Source organism: Sinocyclocheilus rhinocerous, unplaced genomic scaffold, assembly GCF_001515625.1.
Source record: "Sinocyclocheilus rhinocerous isolate Xijiao unplaced genomic scaffold, SAMN03320098_v1.1 scaffold62, whole genome shotgun sequence".
Lineage (NCBI taxonomy): Eukaryota > Metazoa > Chordata > Actinopteri > Cypriniformes > Cyprinidae > Sinocyclocheilus > Sinocyclocheilus rhinocerous.
In genome coordinates, this window is record NW_015656585.1 from 2610388 (window position 1) to 2621722 (window position 11335).

At 36.0% G+C, this 11335-nt stretch overlaps 1 long non-coding RNA gene across 1 annotated transcript in view; it reads left to right on the forward strand.

Annotated features, from left to right (window-relative positions):
• Positions 1–2461: 2461 nt before the first annotated feature.
• Positions 2462–11335, forward strand: part of LOC107720229 (uncharacterized) — a 12113-nt gene continuing 3239 nt past the window's right edge. Inside the window, exons 1-2 of the long non-coding RNA XR_001637595.1 lie at positions 2462–2474; positions 4240–4242. This is a non-coding gene — a long non-coding RNA (uncharacterized LOC107720229). The remainder of the gene's footprint in view (positions 2475–4239; positions 4243–11335) is intronic.

Sequence of the window (11335 nt, forward strand, 5' to 3'; positions counted from 1 at the left end):
TTTTAATGTTCAAAAACTTACTGTTCAAAAACTTCTGACTGGTAGTGTAGGCTGATTATTCTTATAGATTGAAACAAATGTGCTTTAGCCAGTATAAAGAGTATGAAAAGTGCTCTGAGTTGCTGCAGAAAAAAGAAAAAAAAAAGAGCAACAACAAAACAATGTTGCTGGAGACGGGTTTATTGAAAATCCAAACTGATTGTCTGCCAGCAGGAGGCGCTTTGAGAGCGGTAGAACTAGCGGTTTCCCCAGTAACGGCTGCAATCAAAGCAGCTCCACTCATGAACGCTTCTTTATCAGATCAAATGAAAATGCCATCGAAACTTTTCTGAAGACAGTCGGTTCCCTTCACAGATACATTTATATAAAACACCCGCGACATTTTTTGATTTTGAAACGTGCAGTGCTCATGTTTATTCAAAGAAGTCAAACGCCACAAATAAATCAATGTATGGGAAACACTGGTAATGTATATCGTAATATCGGAAATGTGTTTTAAAATCATATCACCGTTATTGAAAAAAATTATATCGCGATACATATTGATATTGAATTATTGTCCAGCCCTAGGTGAACTATCCCTTTAAGTACACACAAACACAGTCAAAGCACCACTTACAGCATCGCACGCCCTACACCAGTCAGAGAACTCACACATCCTGAGGTGTACTTGAAGTGCACATGCGAGGACAAGTGTACACTGGCAGCGAGAGGGGGCTGGCACTGGGGTACGGCCTCCTGGGGACCCAACAGCAGATGGTTATGGAGCATTTCTCTATGATAATGAAGTGAAGGCTAAGACGCCAACCGCGGCCATAACTCTCGCTCACTCGCTCTCAGTCTCTCTCTCTCATTTGCATGACTCTAAACCACCACCCTAGAGTCACGACCCTTTCCATCCCCTCTAAGTGCCCCAATAAATTCAAATGTAATGCTCTTAAATGAGATCACTTACATGTGTCATTTTTCTTCTGTTATATTTATAATCTGCCACTTTGGCCTTGATTAACAAATGGCACTCAAGACACCCAGGCATGATTCCTCATGGCTGATGAGGGCCGAGCAGACAGAGCGAGATGTCCTCAAATCATGGAGGGAGATGACTACGAACGTGTGTTAAGTGCATTACAGGGGACACAAGATTTGTGTTCAATTGTTTGGCTGATTAGAATAATCCAAAACACCCTGCAACAAACAAATTAAAGCAGTAGTGGTTAATTAGTTTGTAAACTAATTGCAATGATGAACTAGAAACAATAAATGCAATATCTTTTATTTTTTTAAATGTCAAAAAAATTCCCACAACTCTCGCTCTTGTCCTCACAAATACAAAGAGGCAAATAAAGAAATACTGTACCACTCGTGCCATCTTCTGCACTCAGACTCGCACATTTTTTATTTAATATTTAATTGTGTGTCCTCTGCATTATTATTGTGCCAGGCGATGGAGTGCACTTGTTCATCTTACCTATTGTTGTATTTATAGTGTACACTTTTATAGGGCCAATCCTCATTCCTCAACTCTATGCCAAGAAAGCTCCTATTTAGCCATTAATTATGTAAATGATGGAACCATCACAGCAAGCCAGACTAACGTGTTTTAGTCCCTTTAATATGCATTTTAAAACAGCTTCATTATTATAATGTATTTTGATAAACGATGCTTATGGTGCAGCTTCGGTCATGTAAATTGCTTATCCATAAATTAAACTAATAAAAGTAACTTGATGAAATATTACCTAAATGTTAAGTACCACAGTCTAATTTATTTTGGGCAATACCTCTCTTCAGAAAATCATAAATATGATTATGATATTATCCAAGAATAAGAATAAGAATGTCTTGTTGGTAAACAAATACATACTGAAATAAAGCTTCATTTAATATGCAAATCATAGTGAAATGCATAAAGTCAGTCTGAATAATGTATTGTATAAAGCAGTACATATCTTTCCATGGTTAAAAAAATAATACAATTAATTAATTTAAAATAAATGATGAAAGTAATTCAAGTGTGATATGCTTTTGTTTTGTTAATTGAACAAAAAAGAAAGAAAAATTGCCATCAGCATACTGGGGAAATCATAATGGACTGGTTAAAATAAAGCTACTTCATACTTTTTTTTTTTGGATTGAAAGAACACGGTAAACCAGAAACCGCATTCACCAAATGCTGTACAAATAGTACGCTCCCTCTTATTATATTACTGCTTAACAGTTCCAGAACTGTAGTTTCTACCACTAAAGTATTCAGTTTGTATGTTTGAAAGAAGAGACGAACATCTACTGTGTGGAACATTCTGTGATGGAAGGTATAATAAAACAGCTGATTTCTCCTCCAGGTTTCCATTAACACACAGTGAATGAGTCCGCTGCATTTGCGGAGGCGCTTTGGAGCTCTGTAATTCATCCAACAGGCTAAGTACATCTTTTATTTGTGTTAAAGTGGTAGGGAAAACGTATCTTTGCTATAGGTAGACTTATAAATTTAAACATATGCTACATAAACTCTGCTCTGTAACTGCTGCTTAACTGCTATTAGCTATGCCTGCACACGGCTAGAAGATTTGAGCGGTACGACTGAATATCTGTATGTTGCTCCTGCGTGGATATATCTCCAGGACTTCACACAGTACTGGCAATTTATCATTTCAGAAGCCTCTATATCAAACCACATGATAAAATATATTATTCCTCAGAGATTAATATTCCTGCCAGCACGAGCACTATACAGTACATAGCACAGTGCTTATTAAGACTAGAAATGTACAATAATAATGCATTTATGCTATTATGTTTAAAGGCATAATACTTTTTTTATGTATAGTAAGGTGCTACAAAAAATATTGCAAATTCAAGCACAAATCTGAATTAATATTGTAAATTCAAGAACAACAAATCTGAATTATTTGTTTTGTAATTATTGCAAAAAGTCGCACGTTGTTAAACAAATACAGTAAAATACAGTAAAGAAAGTGATTTACAGCCACATATAAAAAAGGAAATTAAAATAAGTGTGAAAGACATTAAAAACAAACAGTCAAGAAAGAAAGAAAGAAAGAAAGAAATATCACAAAAGCTTTGTTAAAAAAGCTTTTTACATCTTTGTACTTTATCTAAAATCAGTGACAACAAAATTGCCTCAAGAATGCATTCTCTTAACTATGACATCTGGCATAAGACTCGCACTCCTGCAGCTCAAATGTGTATCATGTTAAATCGAGAAAGTAAAGCGAGAGAGAGAGAAATACAGACAGAGGAGAGAGAAACAGAGACAACATCATTTTGGTAAAATGTAAAAGGTTCAGTAATTACAGTTATTTTACCAGCATCAAATAACAAGTGGATCATTCCCCTCCAGACTATTGTGAAGCAAAAGCCTTTCTTAAATGTCACTGTTTCAGACTTCAAATGCGTAATGCTGAAGGAAGGTGACAATATTAGTAGATGAGTATGTCTATGTGAAGTAGACTGAAGTAGTTTATTTTCTTTTTTTTTTCTTAAACATCAAATCCAAAATATTAGCCACATAAGCCCCTCATATTAAAATATATATAAATATATATATATATTTTTTTTTAATGTAATATATATATATATATCATTTAAATTACTTTAATGTCAACATGAGAATGATTGAGTGATTTCTTAAGACTGAAATGTCACAACAGTACATAAAAAATAAAATAAACTGAATGCTGCATATGTATTTTGTCAACATAAAAAATACATAAAGAAATAAGTAAACAAAATAAGTGCAAACCCTAATAATACTAATAATAATATCATCATCATCATTAAGATATAAACACACATATATAACTTATTTATTTAAAAAGTAGTAAGGGAAAAGTATGGAATTGTCTAATGACTATTATACTTAATGTATTATATGAAATATCAATGATTGCATGAAAGGTATTGGGACATGATGTCAGCCGTCATATTTTAACCCCTGCAATCATGATAATGGTTAACATTTGTCAATTTTCAAGTCTGAATTCCACATACATGCATCTCGATAAGCCGAGCAGATTGCAGTGCATTACGGTGCGGATGGGGATTTTCATCAAGCACACACATGTGAATGGATTACATTTACATTGCTTCTTCTTGAAGATTAGCAGCTCCCTCTTGTGAGCTTCGTAGGTAGTGTGTTCCCTTGCACTATGCGGCAGCCTCTTGACTCATCTTTCGTTTTTTTTTCTCCATTACCCTATTCCTGTCAGAAACACGGAGGCAGTTAGTCCCTCTCCTCTTCCCTCTGCCCCATCTGCATTTACAGGCTGTTTCTCCAGCTCTCACCGCTGACCTCTTACTCAAATATTTAGACGTTCGATTGCAAGCCCCTTTAAGGAACTGTGCCGTAACCCTGACCGTAAACAAATCGATGGGCCAAGTTCAAACGCCAGTGGAACTGTACGAATGTAAACAGGTTCATTCGGAGGCTACAGGGAGGGATCTTCAAACCGGCGTGCTGCAGAAAGGAAAGAATGGGATGCAAATGCATGCACAGCCATAAAGTATGCATATGCACAAAAAGAGAGAGGGATTGCACCCTAGGCTGACTTCAACTAGTGAGAGGGGTTGCAAAGCAGGGCAAACGTTTGGACAACGTTGTGGCGATGCAAAGGAAACGTTGCAGGGTTATGCATCATGAATGTTTACCTATAGAGTGTGGTGCGGACGTGAACCAGTATATCTAAACACTGCTCGTTCCCGGAAACATCCCCATTCACACACTGCATGAAGCTTTGAAATAAAGGGGTATTTGGACGGTGTGGTTTCAAGCGAATAATATACCTATTTCGTATTTGCCACTGCAAAAGAAGGAGGAGGAGAGCTGGAACAAATGTGTGACTCGATAATTGTGCTATGTCACATCAAGACAGGACTTGGGGTCGAGTGATAAATTCCAGGTGACCTCTTAGTCAGATCCAGGGAAAGGACAGGCTGCCCTTGCTGTTCCCTAAGGCGATAGACACCCCTACACCATCCTCACAAAAACACTGCTCGTTCCCGGAAACATCCCCATTCACACACTGCATGAAGCTTTGAAATAAAGGGGTATTTGGACGGTGTGGTTTCAAGCGAATAATATACCTATTTCGTATTTGCCACTGCAAAAGAAGGAGGAGGAGAGCTGGAACAAATGTGTGACTCGATAATTGTGCTATGTCACATCAAGACAGGACTTGGGGTCGAGTGATAAATTCCAGGTGACCTCTTAGTCAGATCCAGGGAAAGGACAGGCTGCCCTTGCTGTTCCCTAAGGCGATAGACACCCCTACACCATCCTCACAATCATGGCATTAATCCCTTCCCACAACCCCCAACAATATCCCATTATGTATGGACAGCAAGAGATGGAAACTGCACATCTTGAACCTGACTATATATCTATATTTTTTTTATATAATACTTAGTGCTGTCAAACGATTAATCGCGATTAATCGCATCCAAAATAAAAGTTTTTGTTTACATAATGTGTGTACTGTGTATATTTATTATGTATATATAAATATACACATACAGTATATATTTTGAAAATATTTACATGTATATATAATGTTGTTTACATAATGTATATGTGTGTACTTTGTATATATATTATGTATATATAAATATACACATACAGTATATATTTTGAAAATATTTACATGTATATATTTATATTAATATAATTTATATTATATATATATATATATAAATCTATTTAATATATACACAAAATATTTTTTCTGAAATATATACATGCATGTATGTGTATTTATATATACAGAAATATACACAGCACACACAAATATTTTGTAAATAACTTTTATTTTGGATGTGATTAATCGTGATTAATCGTTTGACAGGATCCTGTGGTTACAACACTAACAGTAGTGGAGAGCCATTGAACTTTAAAGCAAATAGTCCTTCTTCCTGCCCAGAGTCCTCACGGTGGATCAATACATCACAGTGTAAGCTGTGTGTCGTGTCTGGTAATGTTTCTGTCTGTCTGGGCTAATGACCTGAGTAGTACTTATAGCAGTGGGAAAGGTGGGCTTCTGCCAGCCGACTTTGGAATGAGAACGACTGTAGCTTGCTTGTGAGCTGAACTCCATATAAATAATTATATTTGTAAATTTAGACTGTATAATTCTACAAAAATACCTGGAAGGGACAGTTCACCCAAAAATGAAAATGGTGTCATCATTTACTCACCCTCAGGTAGTTCCAAACCCATCTTTTAAATACAAATGAAGATATCCTTTTTGTTCATTAAAAGTCCAACTGAGACTTTCATGCATTATCCAGTACAAAAAGAATTGTGAAAATTAATTATACGAATTGAGCAGTTTAATCCAATCAAGCTGAAGAAACATGATCGCTTTATATGATAAGCAGGTATAATTTGGGCTTTTTTCCACATGTAAACACTGACAAACACACATACACAGCCCATCACAGTATATTTACAGTAAATAGAAGCTCAAACGTACTTGAACAAACTTCATTGGTTCTCATGTGTCAAGCAAGTACATTTAAGCTTCAGTGTAACATACTGTGCATTGATCAATGTTTATATGTGAAAAGCTTAAATAAAATGTTCATTGTCACTACAGATTTGGATTAAACTGCTTGATTTATATAGATTAATTTGTCTTTATAAACAGTGTGCAACCAGTTTTGGTTGCATGAACAAAGAATGGAGGGAATCTCTCAAGTTTTAGGGAAAATATAACTTGTGTTTTAAAGTTGAACTATAGTCTGAGTTTGGAACGACTTGAAACTGAGTTAGTGATGACAGAATTTTCCATTTTTGCATAAACTATAAGTCTAGTGCAGAAGTCCACAAATGATGCTTAAGGCATTGTAATAAACAATGTGGATCCACATACCTAGACTTCTAATTTATTTAAAATCTTGTTTGTCTCGAAGCACAGTCCTAAAGTCTAAAACGGCATTCTGAAACACTTTAAAGTGGTTTCAGGTAGTGTAAATGTAACCTGAATTCCTCATTTGACAAGCTCTGTGGGTCTTACCATTTCACTGGCCAGGGATATATTTGGAATTACGAGACAGTCAGATTCCTGATTCCCCCTCTGAGGTTCTGTTAAAGGGAATTACTGTAAAAAAGAACGCTTTGAAAGAAAGCTTCTATTCAAGAGACGATGATGAGAGAAGAAAAGGGGGAAAAAAAACACCTATTCAGTTCTTTCCAACTGGAAGCATCCGATCCGTGTGCCTGGATCAGCGTCCGAAATAAGCCAGATCGTGAAGAGTTGAAGAAGGTGGAGGCGTGCGTGCAATCCCCGTGAGTGTGAGGGATCTGTTCCAGGGGAAGTGAATGGAACTAAATGGCCAACATCAAATGAGTGAGACGAGGCTTGAGAAGGTTTGGGGAGAACTGCGATGGGGTACAAGCCAATGCGCTGAGCCCCAGGGTCTTAGAGTCTTTTTCCCCCAGCTGATCCCCACCAGAACTGGGCTCTTCGGTGCTAACCGAAAGGCTCTGACTGCCAGACCCGCTCAGCTGACACAGCTCAGTATGGAGTAACACAGAGTGAAAGTGCTGAGGAGGAGCTGTTGATGCACACTTCACAGATTAATGCTCAAACAAACACACCGAGTACACACGAGTGCAGTGATCAATTCAAAACATTCACTGTTATGTATTTGGACATTATGGAAGGTTAAAAACAAAAGAGGCTAAATGCAGACTTTTGGGGGGGAGCCTTTTGTCTTATTTAATGATAGTAGAGACAGGATAGGAAATAAGAGGAGACGTTTTTCCCCATCAGGTTAATGATGGTCCAAACCAAAAAAATATATATTTTCCATGCAAATTTTGGAATTTCAAGCTTCAAAAAGGATATAAAAGCAGCATAAAAGTATCATAAAAGTGGTCACAGGAACAGGCTTAAATTTAAGTAACTATTCACTAAAAATCATGATATCAACCCTTAATCTTGATGTTCATGAGAGTGAATGATAGAAGTAGTCATGTGATTCATGAGCGAACCGTGGAGTTGGATCTTTTCAAGGAATCATTTGACCTCATTCACGAAACTACATTGGTGCTTGAGTTCAACTTACTGATTCTAGCAATTCTATAATATTTTGTTTTTGTTTGTTTTTGCATAGTTTTTGTTTTTAAGACCCAGTCTTTGTTAATTGTACCTGCATTGAAAACAGCAACTAGTAGATAATTAAAAAGTTAAGAAAGTCATACAGGTTTTTAACAACATGAGGATAACTGAACTATCACTTTAATTTCTTTGCTGTAGTAGTATGAATGTTTATAAATGTATTTTGCTCAGTAGTGACACTTAAAGCTATCAATCACTCAGAAAATTAAAATGTTGTCATTATATACTCACCCTCATGTTGCTCCAAACCTGTATGACCCTCTTTCTTCTATGGAACTTACAATAATATGCTTTGTGTCAGTGCTTTTTGTCAATACAATGAAAATCAAATGGTAACCAAACCTGGTAACCAACATTTATCAAAATATCTTCTGTTGCGTTCCATAGAAGAAAGTAAGTTATAAAACTGTCTCTTTAAGCTGCATTTTGATCGGACTATGGTGATTTTTATGATGGTGACTTTTTATGCTTTTTCCATATGTTCTGTATAACCTGTACTTAAAAGTTCAACTCAGAACTGCAAAAGTCAAAGCATTTATATCATACAGATGGCCACGTCTGTGAAACACGCTGGAATAGAAATGACCTAAATGAGTAATTCAATCACAGAGAGAATGAGAGGTCCGTTCCCAATTCAATTTGAGTGTCTGAGGGATCCAGCCTCCTCATTTCTTAATGTCACTTTAACATCTTGCATGTTAATGAGCAGACGTGAGGTTAGGCCTAACACAGAGCCATTATCCACTTATTAGAGCCCTGACCCTGATGATCCCTACTCCATTAAACTGGATGTACAGTACAGGCATGTGTGGAGATGAGAGGCGATGTTCAGCTTGACTGAGCTGAGCGCAAGTGTGAATGCAACACTGCCCTTGTCCATTCTGTCAGTCCTGGGGTGGGACACCCTGAAGTCAACGCGCCCCTCCGCACACATATATACCGAGATGGTAGAGAAAGAACCACTGACACGGGTCACTAGACTCTCTCATCCACCCACTTATCTCCTGACAGAACATATCTTTCACATGGAGAGCATGGCCAGGAGACAGCAGAAGACAATTTAACAAGTTTGACAGGTGTTGCTGTGTCAGGCGCTTATGAGTGTTTCACAAAAAAAAAAAAAAAAAAAAAAAGATCTCAAAGCATGCCTATGGATCTTCAAAAAAAAAAAATCTGAAATAAATAAGCAAATAAATAAATACCCATAACTTTGACTTTAAACCACAACCATGAGCCAGGACTTGCTACTAAACATTTCCAGGTGGTTTTAGAGGCAGACATTCACATTCTAGAGAATTTAAATTCAATTAAAATTAATAAAAAATAAATTAAAGTAAAATGAAATGAAATGAAGCAAAAATCTGCATATTTGCTATACGCATACTAGCACATGAAAGGTAACAGACAAAAACACTTCAAAAGTCAAATTTTGATTTAATTCTTTAAATGCTCTATGTATTACATGTTCTTGCTCTCTGAGGTATTTAGTAATGTTTGAAGTGTTTTTCTTGTAATTTCCACCTCCATTTGGGTCTTTAAGGAATTGGCCAGAAGAAAAATCTGCTCTGTCTATTGCCCATTCAAGCACTGCCGCTGACAACTCGTAATGTTCCAGACCTGTGAAGTCACACAGCAGTGCCATTGTCCCACATATGAACCCAAACTTTGCACTGTAACATCATTCTCCTTCTCCTCTGACCCCATTCCTTCAATCCCCATCGACCGCCCTAAACAAAACTTTCTGATTGCTATAGCACTCCATGCTTGCGCCCTTTCATAATGTTATCTTAAGAAACGTGGAAACGATTGCACTTCATTTTTAGTTTGTGTGTGAGAACTGAAAAATGACTCGGCCAGTTGTGTGTGGACAGCCTCACAGTGAATGTTAATGGTGTTGCTGGGTGTTCTGAGGAGGTTATGGACTCCAGAGGCAGGACTGATTCAGTGATGGAATACATTTTTACTATAACTTAAAAAGGATGCATGGATTTATACTTAAAACAGGAATATCCAGGGTTCAATTCAAATTCAGCTCAATCAAAAGCATTTATGACAATTTTGGACGGATTTAAAAGCAGAAATGTGAAGCTTCTAATTTTTTAAAAAGCATTTACATTAATAATTTTTTCTTGTGTATTATTTGAGCTGTTCTAATCAGGTTTACAGTTGTTGTTTTTTGCAAATAACTAGCATATTTACGCCTTGTGTCTATATTAGTGAAACAGTCAGTATTTTAATGTTTATGGAATGGTCCCATTCACAAAGAAGTTAAACTGGAATTTAAATTTCATAATAATCAACATCATTATTGCCACAAAATCTGTTGACTGCAGTCTTGCATTGTAATATTATATTTAATTGAACCCTTAGATGAAAGAAAATAGTTATAGAGATAAAGAATAATTTATAAATATTTTTTTATAAATATATATTTAATTTAACGAAAATAGTTATATATATATATAACCAGTGTTGGGCAGTAATAGTAGTAACTTAGTAATTGTAATAATATTAATTTTTGCTGTAACTAGTAGTGTAACTAATTACTAATAAGATTTCAGTAATAATATTACAGATACCAGCCATAAAACAGCTTAGTTACTTTTGATGCCTCAACCCCGCTGATTTAAAATCCAACAATCAAATAATTCCTAGATTTATTTTCATAATTTTCACGACTCGCACACCCAGTGCAGCAGGCAAGCTTGGAATATGGAAAAGCTTAAATTCATGATTAAAATCATTATATTGATTTTGTCAGGAAAAAAGATTATCATGAGCACTTTTGTGTAAGTTGTGGCTTTACTTTACTCTGGCATTACATCCAACCCACATCCCTCTGATCAGCATGTGGTATTATCTGATCAGCATTATATTACTATAATTAAAAATCTTTTTGGAAAATTAAAGTTTCTTACAAACTTAATGAAATAGGAATCGTATATGGGTAACGGAGAAATGAGATTAATACAACACTTCTGCTTGAATGTCACTATCAATCATTAGAATTTTATGTGGAAGATACACAGTTACAACTTTTGTGGGGAGTGAAGAAAAAGTAATGTAACTAGTAGTGTAACTAATTATTGTTGCCAGAAAGTAATAAGTAAAGAACAATATTACTTTTTAAATGAGTAACTAGTAATGAGTAATATATTACATTCTTTGAGTAAGCTAACTAGATCAACACTGGTTAT